This window comes from Diadema antillarum, unplaced genomic scaffold, assembly GCF_040938485.1.
Source record: "Diadema antillarum isolate AM-2024a unplaced genomic scaffold, OU_Dant_1.0 seq00001870_RagTag, whole genome shotgun sequence".
Classification (NCBI taxonomy): domain Eukaryota; kingdom Metazoa; phylum Echinodermata; class Echinoidea; order Diadematoida; family Diadematidae; genus Diadema; species Diadema antillarum.
This window is the reverse complement of record NW_027272539.1, coordinates 728,272-739,345: the sequence shown is the minus strand read 5'-3', so window position 1 is coordinate 739,345 and position 11,074 is coordinate 728,272. Positions and strand designations below refer to the sequence as shown.

Here is an 11,074-nt window from a genome sequence, read left to right as displayed (position 1 = left end):
AATGATTTCTATGTAAGTTTTATGCTATGCCATCAGGGAATAAGCACAATTAGCTCTACTGCGCAGTTTGGCAGCCGATATACATTGATATGTTTAAAAACAATAAAACAATTAACATCATAATATGAGATACATTCTTCCGATTCATTCGGGCTCACCTAACTCTAGACTGCGGCAGTTCGAACCGGATGATGTGCAGTTCAAATGTAAAATTTTGTCACAAGTCACAATACAGTTGGGATTTTCATTTGATTTTGAAGTTTCCACACAAACCATACAGTGTTGTGTTTACAACACCCATCCATGACAATGTACAGTAACACATAGATTGCAAGTTTTAAGTTCAGTATTATATAAATAGCATTTACATGGCACACAATCGATTGAAATTATTCTCAAGTGCATGACATATTATGACGGATAGGCCTAAATAAAACTGTGTGTGGCGGTAACCTATACATAGAAACAAATGCTTGTGATAGTCTAGGTCCCCATAAAGAAAGTCAAACACAGGCTGTTATACACTTACACACACAAACTCTGCACGCACGCAAGCGCACCTGGATTAAGCGTACGTGCGTGCACACACACACACACACACACACACACACACACACAGTACTGCACACACACAAAACAAGGAGAAGAGTGAAAAAGAAAAAAGGAGAAAACACCAAAAAGACCGTCCTAGGGACAAGAGTATCAATGACGGTGTATACCTGTAGCTGCAAGAGGAAAGAAATATCAAAGAAAAGACTAAAAAAAAAAGGTACAATGTGGACCTGTTCTGCAATCATGCTGAATAATCTTTATCAGTATTAATAATTTCAAATAATCTGCTAAATCATATTAATTCATACTATCACTAGAGTGTAACGTTGCAAAAGAAGTTAATTTTTAATCTTACGTTTGAATGAATACCAACTGAGAATTCGTCGTATTTTACTATCTAAAGAATGCCAAAATTTGGGGCCGATGTAAATAAACGTATTCTGCGGTATTCGTAATATAGTTTTCGGTGTATATGGAACATCACTCTGTCGTGTTGGACATCTATTTATTTTGTTTTTGTATTTTTCTTAAATAAAAACTCCAAAACTTCAGACTATTCAAATTATACATGTAAATACGTATACTTTCACTGAATACAAATTACATTGTACTTATTTTCTAATTTTACTAAGAAAAGTTGATCAGAAGGCCTATGTGATATCAATTACATCCATAAAAACATCTTAAAACTCTTTTGAGTAACCAATAACTTATCAATATTCATATTAGCTGAGTTTCCTTATGCTAATGTGTCATAATTGAAATATTTCAAAATCATAGTTGAATAATTATAATATCAAAACTATTGTGATTTAAAAAAATGTTTCGATTTATTGATAACCCCTGCATTTCTAAAATTGGTTTATTCAAATAAACGAGACGAATGTTCCTATTCAAATGAACGTCAATAATAAACTACACGACTTTTAAGTATTTGATTAAAATAATTTGTTCAGAAAAACGAAGGATTCTTAAGAATCACTGAATAACGCGTAATGAGTTTTTGTTTATTCAACGATTATTTACTTGCTTGAATCCAGTTGTAAAAAAAAAATGAAGAGTTTGTTTGCAAAAACCGATAAGTCCATATTTGCCAAATGGAGATATTTGCGATTAAAGGTCAAGAAAAATAAAGAGAATAATAAGAAATGTTTTGCTTCTTTTGACCATAACTTTAAAAATGTACCTTTATATGTAGTGACCAATATATCATTTTAAAGGTATTATTTTGTACTTTATGATAGAGACCCTGCTTCAAAATCTTCAAAAATGGACTTATCCGTTTTTGCGAACAAACTCTTCAAATAATAATTCTTTATCAACAGTTTCAAAAAGTACTATTTGGGTCTTTATGAGAAAACAAAACAGTCGAATCATCAGCAAATTGAATGAATGTCAAAAGTGTAGAAGAATGTGTTATATCATTGATATAAATAAAAGAAAAGAAAGGGCCCTAATAAAGATCTTTTATCATGGAGATGATGTGGCATCATGGATAAGACTCCCTACTCTCGACTCCCGAGTTCGAATCCCGCCCAGTTCTTACGTCCTTGGACAAGATGTTTTTACTCATGCACTGTGTCCATCTCGACCCAGGTGTATACAATATGTAAATGGGTAGCAACGCTAAGGTAATAATAATAGCAGGGCCCTCTGAAAAGTGACAACACTGAAGAGGCTACCCTGTAATTGTCCTGGGTAAATAAGACCTTATTATTATTGCCATTATTATCATTATTATTATTATCATTATTACAATTGTTATTATCATCATTATTACACACATTATTATCATCCTTGAGGAGCACTGCATGAAATAATTTTAGAGTATCGATGACTCGTTATCATTTAAATCAACATATTGCTGCCTGCAGACAGGTAACTTCTGAACCACTCCAAGGCTAGTCCACTTCCTGGACTGTATTCGTATGCAGTGTACCCGCGTACGTAAGGACGTACGTTGATGGTGTCTGTATGTACACTGTATTACACAAGATCACCCCTCCCAATCACGTATAATGATACAATTATTAGAGAAGAATTTTATTTTGTCGTCAATCGTGTCGAAGGTCTTGGAGAAGTCAAAAGCATGCACGCTCACGATATGTTCATGTTATCCATTGCAGAAGTATTTTTTTTAATGAAATAATACATCGCATTTGAAGTTGAGTGTTTTTTACGAAAACCACATTGCGTTTTAAAATATATATTTTGTTTTTTATTTTGTTTTTCGATGAAATCTACTATTTTTCATAAATAATTTTTCATGTATTTTGGAAAATGATGTAAGTAAAGATATTAGCCTATACGTAGAGAAAAAATAAGTTTACTAGTAACCTTGGCTATTTTCAGTAAGGGTACGATACCACTATCTATTGAAAAATTGAAAATATATACGAAATGTATTATTCGAAATATGAATATAAATAAAAATTAAGTATGAAATGGCTTAGGTACCCTATAGTTTGGAGGGGCGCAATTTCTTTCGCCAAATCTGGACCTATAATTCATTATTAAATTCCTCAGCTATTGATCTTTTTCAGTTTCGTCACCTATTTTCATTTCCTTGATAATCTGTGAATTTCCCTTATTAGGAACATTATTAACCACTCTCCATGTTGCTTCAATATTCTTATAGCATTTATCAAAATAAAACATTGCTTAATGAAATATTCTCTCTTTTAAAAACACAAAAGACTTTAAAAATTATTTGCTTCAGAACGGTCTCATTTTCAAGTAATGTGCAGTTTAATGCCCCGTCACTGACCAGGCACGCTAACCTGGAAACATTAAACTGCACATTATTTGAATATAAGACCATTCTGAAGCGAACAATTTTCACAGAACAATAGATATACAATGTACAGTATACTCTTAAATGAATCCCACAAGGATGGGAACAATTGAAGAGTTTTTTTGCAAAAACCGATAAGTCCATATTTGCCAAATGGAGATATTTGCGTTTAAAAGTCGAGAAAAATACAGAGAATAATAAGAAAATTTTTGCTTCTTTTGACCATAATTTCAAAAATGTTCCTTTATATTATGTAAAGACCAATATATCATTTAAAAGGTATTATTTTGTACTTTATGACAGAGACCGTCACTCAAAATCTTCAAAAATGGACTTATCGGTTTTTGCGAACAAACTCTTCAAGTATCCCCCAGCATTCCCACTGATTCCCACTGATCAGTTACTAGCCATCCCCTTTAATAAGGGAAGGGAATGATCAGTGGTATGTCTATAGTCCGTTTTGAAATGAATGGGAGGAAAGAATGAAAGGACACAGGGAAGTGTTCTAGGCCCGATACTGTTCTTAATATTTGTGAATGATACTTCTGATGTCGACTGTAATATGAGATTGTTTGCAGACGATACCAAATTTTGGTAGTCAACTAGTGATCCTGGTGATACACAGTTACTGCAGGATACCATCCACAATTTAAGTAACGTGAGGTCTGGTCCTGGATATGGCAGCTCAAATTCAATCACGGGAAATGTCATGTTATGCACCACGGTCGTAGAAATCCTCGGTGTCAATATCAGATGCATTCAAAATAATGACAACAATGATAATGTTGAGGTTATTGAGACAGTCAAAGAGGAAAAGGATCTCGGGGTGTACTTTTCTCCTAATATCAATTTTACTCCCTTTCATGTACACAAAGTAGCTGCAAAGCCGAATAAAGTTCTTGGTCTGATCAAAAGGATTTTGATTCATCTGACTAGGGAAGTGTTTGTCCTATACCATATATACTGTAATAGGTCCTTGTTAGACAACTCTTGGAATATTGCTCTTTGCAGAGACTCCAACTCTCCCTGTTTTGACGGGAGATCTCCCGCCGAAAGCCCATTTTTGCAGAATCTCCCGTTCTCCCGCTTGAGATTTAATTTCTCCCCCTTGAAATGATTTCTTACTTAATTTCATTGTATAATGTTGAAAAATAAGCCTTAGATAGCACGAGAGAGCATCCAGAACCCAGACCGCAAGGAACTTCGTGCTCATGATGTTCGCGCACATCAAGTTGGAGTCTCCCGTTTGCTAGGGGTTTCAGGCAGGAGAATATCCAGATCAGAAGGTGTCGCAGCTTAGGGTTGGAGTCTCTGTCTTGGGTATGGAATGAACTGTCAAAGAGTGATGCGAAAAAGCTTGAATCAGTTCAGAGGAAAGCAACAAAGTTGGTATCAGATTTAAAGAGTTAAATGGTTGTCATATTGTGAGAGACTCAAGTATTTGGGGATTCCATCCCTAGAGTATCGACGTGAACATTCAGATATGATTAAAGTGTTTTAGAGTTTGCATGATATGGAAGACTTTGATCCAGCTGTTCTCTTTGTCATCAATGATCATACACGCTGTCATATATAGGTTTAATTTGTATAAAGGAAGGTGTCGAACTGTATAAAAAGGTTGAACTCTTGCAGTCAGAGAGTAGTAAATACTTGGTATAGCCTTTGTGCAGATGATGTCGAGGCAACATCAGTGACTAGCTTCTAGTCCACAATGATCACTGGAAGCAAAAGCATAACAAATCAAATCTAGATCACATTAATTGATAATCCTGTGGATATAGCACATCACATGGATCTCCAGGCTCAGGATAGAATCCTTATGGCCCTAAGTTTTTAACTTAATACTGGGCGTCACCGTAGGTAAATCAGGTGATTCAGGTAATTCAGGACATCAAATCTAGAAAATCATGAACAGAATTATTTTCGCAATGCAAATGATTGATGTAGTTGAAATCGCCCATTATAAAACTTTTTTTTTCCCTTTGTCACTCAAAACATCCTGTACATTATTTGAAAAAGAACCAGTGATAGCAGAATGAGGAGGTCTATAAATCACACTTGTTACAATGTTTTTATAATAGGGCACAAATTCAACAAAAAGAGATTCTAAATAATGTACCATATTAAAATTAGGAATACTTTTGTAAGAATATTTTTGAGAAAATGGCAACCCCACCTCCTTTCTTATCTTTTCTATTTTTTTTTTTTTGTAATAAAATCAAACCCGGAAACATTACTGAGAGGAGAAACATTGCACAGGGGTCAAGCCATGTTTCAGTAAAACCGATTACAGAACAATGACATTTACATTTTCTCCAAGAAAGATGATAATGCATCAATTAAAATTCGCTTCAATCGTAGGGCCGATTGTAATCTCAAAATTTACATACTGTATTATCCAAAATGCGAATAGATAATGTAATGCACTGGCAAGTATGCAAAACAGTGAAATAGTCATGTAATGTTGATGCATTCTGTACTTATTACTTTTAGGTTTAGTTTATTCTTTCATTCTTCGTTTGATTTTTGTCTGTACAAGACAAGACTACGACCGTCGTCTGAAGTCACGTGTTGACAAGATTTAGAGCGACCGTACTCTGCAAGAGGGATGCACAGCACTATTAACTTGGAAGAAGAAGAAGATTCGAAGACAAAACTGACTCGCGTCCTGTCACCAACTCAGTCGCGAGAGGGCGGTACAGAGCTTTGAAAAACTGAGCAGCAGAAGTAACAAAATTAATAGAATCTCCTTGCCATGGTCTGAATGAACTGCATGTTGTAGGATTCAGACTGCAATCGAGGGAGTATCGTAACTTTTGGACTTCCATTTTCCCCAGCTAGTAACCGGTAACAGCACTAATAAAATCGTAAGTTTACAGATTTCGATAGATACATCAAATAAGCCGCGCGACAGTCATCGGCGAATGTTCCATTATTATCAGTCCCACGCGTAGCAAACTGTGTTTGAACTAATGCTGTGATCTGGATCCTCTAGAAAACCTAACCCAGTTAGAACTAACGGTTAGATATAAAATTCAATGTACATTCACTAGTGTCTAGTCTACTTCAGTTACTTCTCTACCTGATCTAGGCCATGCCGTTTTGTCTAAGGAATACTACTTACAAAATAGTAGATTCTAGCATACAGAATACATCAGTCATCACCCTAGTCTAGTCTGTTTCGTCCCCGGCAGATCATGCTCGACTCAGCTTTTATGTCAGCTGGATCCTGGAGGACTGGACCAGTTATATTGATCGAGGAGATTCCATTGATGTAATTTATTTTGATTTCAAAAGAGCCTTTGACTCTGTACCTCATATCCAATTATCAAAAAAAGTAGCATCATATGGAATGGTCATCTTCGTTCTTGGATGCAAGCCTTCCTGTCACAAAGAGTGCAGCGAGTCGTGGTGGACGGATGCAACTCCGAGTGGACTAATGTGACAAGCGTCATTCCCCAAGGAAGTGTGCTGGGCCCTGCCTAGACAGAAAGATCCGTCTGTCCGGAGGAGTCTTTTATATTTTTCACGTTATTGCTCTCCTCTGTAGAGGGGATCCGTGAAGCCAGACGCAGTCTCCGCAGAACATTACCCGACGGCCAGATACAGACTTATCTTTCGGTCAAGGCCCTGCCCTATCCTACTCTCTTTGTTATGTTTATCAATGACCTGCCGGATGTAACTTCAACTTGCCATGCTCAGTTATATGCTGATGATGCCAAACTTTATGCACCAATAACGAGCCAAACTTCTTGCCAGCAACTCCAATATGATTTAGATTGCATCTCAAATTGGTCAAGTACCTGGCAATAACCATTAAACACACAAAAGTGCAAAACTCCCCACCTTGGAAACAATAACCCAACTTGGACATATAATATGCTATGGATGACGGACTGTTAGAAAATATCATGAACGAGAAAGATTTAGGAGTTATCATTGATGGAGAACTTTCCTTCCGGAAACACATTGCAGCCGCAATACACAAAGCAAACCAGATGCTTGGGCTTATCAAGCGCACTTTCATTAATGTCAACTCAGATACATTAACCATTGTACAAAACTTTGGTGCGCCCCCATCTTGATATTGTAACGTGTCATGGAGTCCCAGATTTGTAACTGATGACCGCAAGATTGAGGCTATACAGCGAAGAGCGACAAAGTTGATCCCTGGTATGAGTTCCTTGCCATATTCAGAGCGACTACGACATCTTCATTTGTTTTCCCTCCACTATCGTCAAGAGAGGGGCGACATGATCCAAGTTTATAAGATTCTACATGGCATGGATAGATTAAATCCTGAACATTTTTTTCAAGAGAGCAGAGTATCAGCATACCCATGGTCACTCTATGAAACTCTTCAGCACTCGTTGCAGACTTAATCTTAGAAGCAGTTTTTTCAGCAAACGTAATATCAATGTTTGGAATAGTTTCCCAGAACAATTGTTTACTGCTTCAACTTTGAATATCTTCAAAAATGGTCTCGACAAATTTTGGGCAGATAAGCATTTCAATTATGTCTGACATCCACGCACGCTGCACACAATATTCAATTTTAGTTTTTTTTTTAGACATCTGCATCGAAGGCGTTTCGACCGGGAGAACTACAGGACACCCTCAACTCCCGTACAGATGATGATGATGATGATGATGAACATCCATCTTCCTCACTTCATAACCCAAGCTCCATTTATGTCTGCAGAAGAGATTGTGTGCTCAAGCTCACCGTCCCTGTAGCATCAATTGATTCTTATAAATTCTCATTTCATCCCTGAACCACTCGCATCTGGAACCAGTTACCAACCATGGCAGTTACTCTACCCCAACAGTAGCTACCTTCCAGGGGGCTGCCCTTCCTGCCATCAGATGGCTGAAACCTCCTGAGTCCTGTGGGTTCCTTGTTGCTGTAAACCTTACAGAATTTTTAGTGTGCACATCACTATTTTTATTGTAAATATCTACTACGACTGCGCCATCACCCACTGTCACAGCACATCCCATCCCAATTTAGTTCAGAAAGAGCTGCTTCGGTGAAGGGATTATCTCATCAAGGTTCAAGGATAACTGTAGACCCACTGGTTAACATTCGATGCTTTACACTACCAGTATGCACTATATTTCTTAGCTAGACAATTTTTTGTCAAGTTTGCGAATACACTTCACGGACGAAGTTCTATGAACAGGTAATAAAACAATATGTGAACACGTGTGGACTCCTGGTAGAAATAAACCTTGCCCTAATTAATAGCTTGCCAGCAGAGGAGAGCCGAGACAAGGTGAACACATGCATACAATATTCTTGGATGATGTAATTCCGCCTTTTTCTATCTTTTGTAGAGTATTATCGGCCTACTAGAAGTTCTGTAAAATTTTATCGCTATGCATAGGTCATATCATGACATTCTTCATATAAAATGTGACCGTGCACCTCAAAACGAACATAAAGTCGCACACACTGATTTTGCGTGAGGACTGAAAATGAGTAAAATGGGTCAACCTAGCCGAACTTGACTTTTTCATATTTTCTGAAAGAGCGGGTCTTCCTTTACATTCTGCTAAAATTTGGTGTCATAAAACGGGCAGGAAAGTGTGTTTTTTAGCAGTTTATCTTGAGCATTTTTGGTAGAATAGTGTGATCAGGTGTGTCTTTAGAAACCCTTTTTTATTTCTGAAAAACGTTGTCCACACTCTTCACTTTCAACTCTAATAACTTTTGAAAGGATAGTGCTACTGCTTTGAAAGTTGGCATTAATTGTGGACAGAATGTGTTAATGAGGCCTGTTTAATTTCAGTTTAATCTGATAATCCCTTCATTGTTGTTACTCTGGTGGTTACTTCCTGTTTTTTTGTCTCATTCATGGCACAGCCAGCACGGTTTGGTAAAGATTAAGCGCTTGAATGGACACTGTACTTCAGAGCCACTTTTCTCAGTTCACACTTTTCCTGAGTTTGTGCTTTCTTTCCAATATTTAGATAGGTTAGGAGAGTCCATTTGATTTGAGTTATACATCATTTTAAAGCTTAAAGTCTGTTCTTCGAGAATATGGTCTTAACTAAAAATTCATGTCTGGCGACTTTTTGTTTGTTTTGAGGTGCAGGGTCACAAATAGACTCTAGATCTCTGGCCCTTAACGACCAAACTGTAGTTAGTAGTCAACCTCAGAGTGCAGCAGTTCCTATAAAATGTATTGTATCAATTACTCATTGCTTGTCAGATTCTCTCGTCGTACAGCCATAAACCACCATCAAACATGTCAGTGGAGCGAGGGCTTTGCAGCTTTGAGGCACACGGCAAAGTTTTCTTCCTGAGTACCCGCCTTGAACGCGATGAGGAGGACGCTAGGTTCAGCATCAAGCTGATTGATGCTGGAAATCTCCACGCCTGGGAAGGGGAATGTAAGTACATTTGTAGAAACCAAAGAGATATTCCCCTGTGACTGCTAGAGTGTGGAGTCTTCATACGCCCTGTACTATTGTTTTGTGAGCGCACAGGGAGCACTGAATGACAATGAGGCAGTAGGCTCACCCCTCGTGCTAACACGCTTGCAAACGAGCAACCGAGGAGCACCCAAAATCAAGTGCGTACTCGCGTAAAAGTTCAAAAGTTCGTGTATAGAAATACGCACTGTGAAAATGTTACTTCAGTACACAAAGTCCGCCATAACTAAGTGGGTCAATGGCAGTCCCCATGAAATCACTGACACCATTGTAGAGTCCGCCCTCTAGTGGTGGGGAGGAGAAAAATCTCTTTGGTAGAAACTGAGTGTGTGTATGTTGTTTTGTTAGGTTTTGCTTGTATGTGTGCAGTACATGAGTACTTATGTAGAAAGTAGAGCATCGTCAATATCAAATCATGCCGTGGGTCTGAGCCTGCAGTGCGCAACACTTGATACATTTTAATCTTCAATACAATCTGTGGACATCAAGGCTAGTATCCTTTGCTTCCAAACATTCTGGAATAGAAATGCACCAACGTTACATACAATCTGATCGTATTGTCTTCCAATTCCGGTCAATGATGTTGAGAAAAGAAAATGCTGCAGTAGAATTCTTCAGAAGAGGAGCCTCTTACCCTGAAAGTGCATGAATTTTGCCTGTTTCTATATTCTGCTAAATTAAAGAGATGAAAAGTTACTAAAAATCACACAAAATATTTGCGCACTTTCATTTTTGTGCTTTCTTCATGTTGTGTCTGAAAAGTTCAACACTGCAAAAATATCCACTTTTACAGTATATAAGAAGTTACTATTAAGACTTTGTACATGCATGCTGTGCCTTTATTTCAATCACAGAAATTTATACAAATAACAAGAATTTGTGATGAGCAATTATTACTGCCTTGGAAAGCATTTTTGTACATGTGCTCTTTAGTCTTTTAACCCGTTCCATACTAGATTCTGAAATGCCCATAGACTTAATACCGAGATCACCAGGTTTCCGTATGGAACGGGTCAATAGTGCGGGGCATTCTAGTATTTTTGTGTTTTCACTGTTTTATTTTAATTCTGTGTTGTTGTTGTTGTTGTTGTTGTTGTTGTTGTTTATTCCCAGTGGGAGGTGATCACAAAAAACAGGCAGAAGAAGTGGGGATGTCTCAAGAGGAATACATCAACCAAACAAGCAAAGCACTGACGAGACAAAATATGGGCGACCTCAAATTTGAATATCAGGTACACTAAGTTTAAAGGGGATGGCTAGTAACTGATCAGTAGGAATCAGCAGGAATGC

The 11,074-nt window shown here is 37.5% G+C and overlaps 1 long non-coding RNA gene across 1 annotated transcript; it reads left to right on the top strand.

Moving 5' to 3' along the window:
- Window positions 1-6,149: 6,149 nt before the first annotated feature.
- Window positions 6,150-11,018, top strand: LOC139712861 (uncharacterized). The gene is made up of 3 exons (XR_011709602.1): window positions 6,150-6,213; window positions 9,562-9,742; window positions 10,898-11,018. It is a non-coding gene; the product is annotated as an uncharacterized lncRNA (long non-coding RNA).
- The last annotated feature ends 56 nt before the right edge of the window (window positions 11,019-11,074 follow it).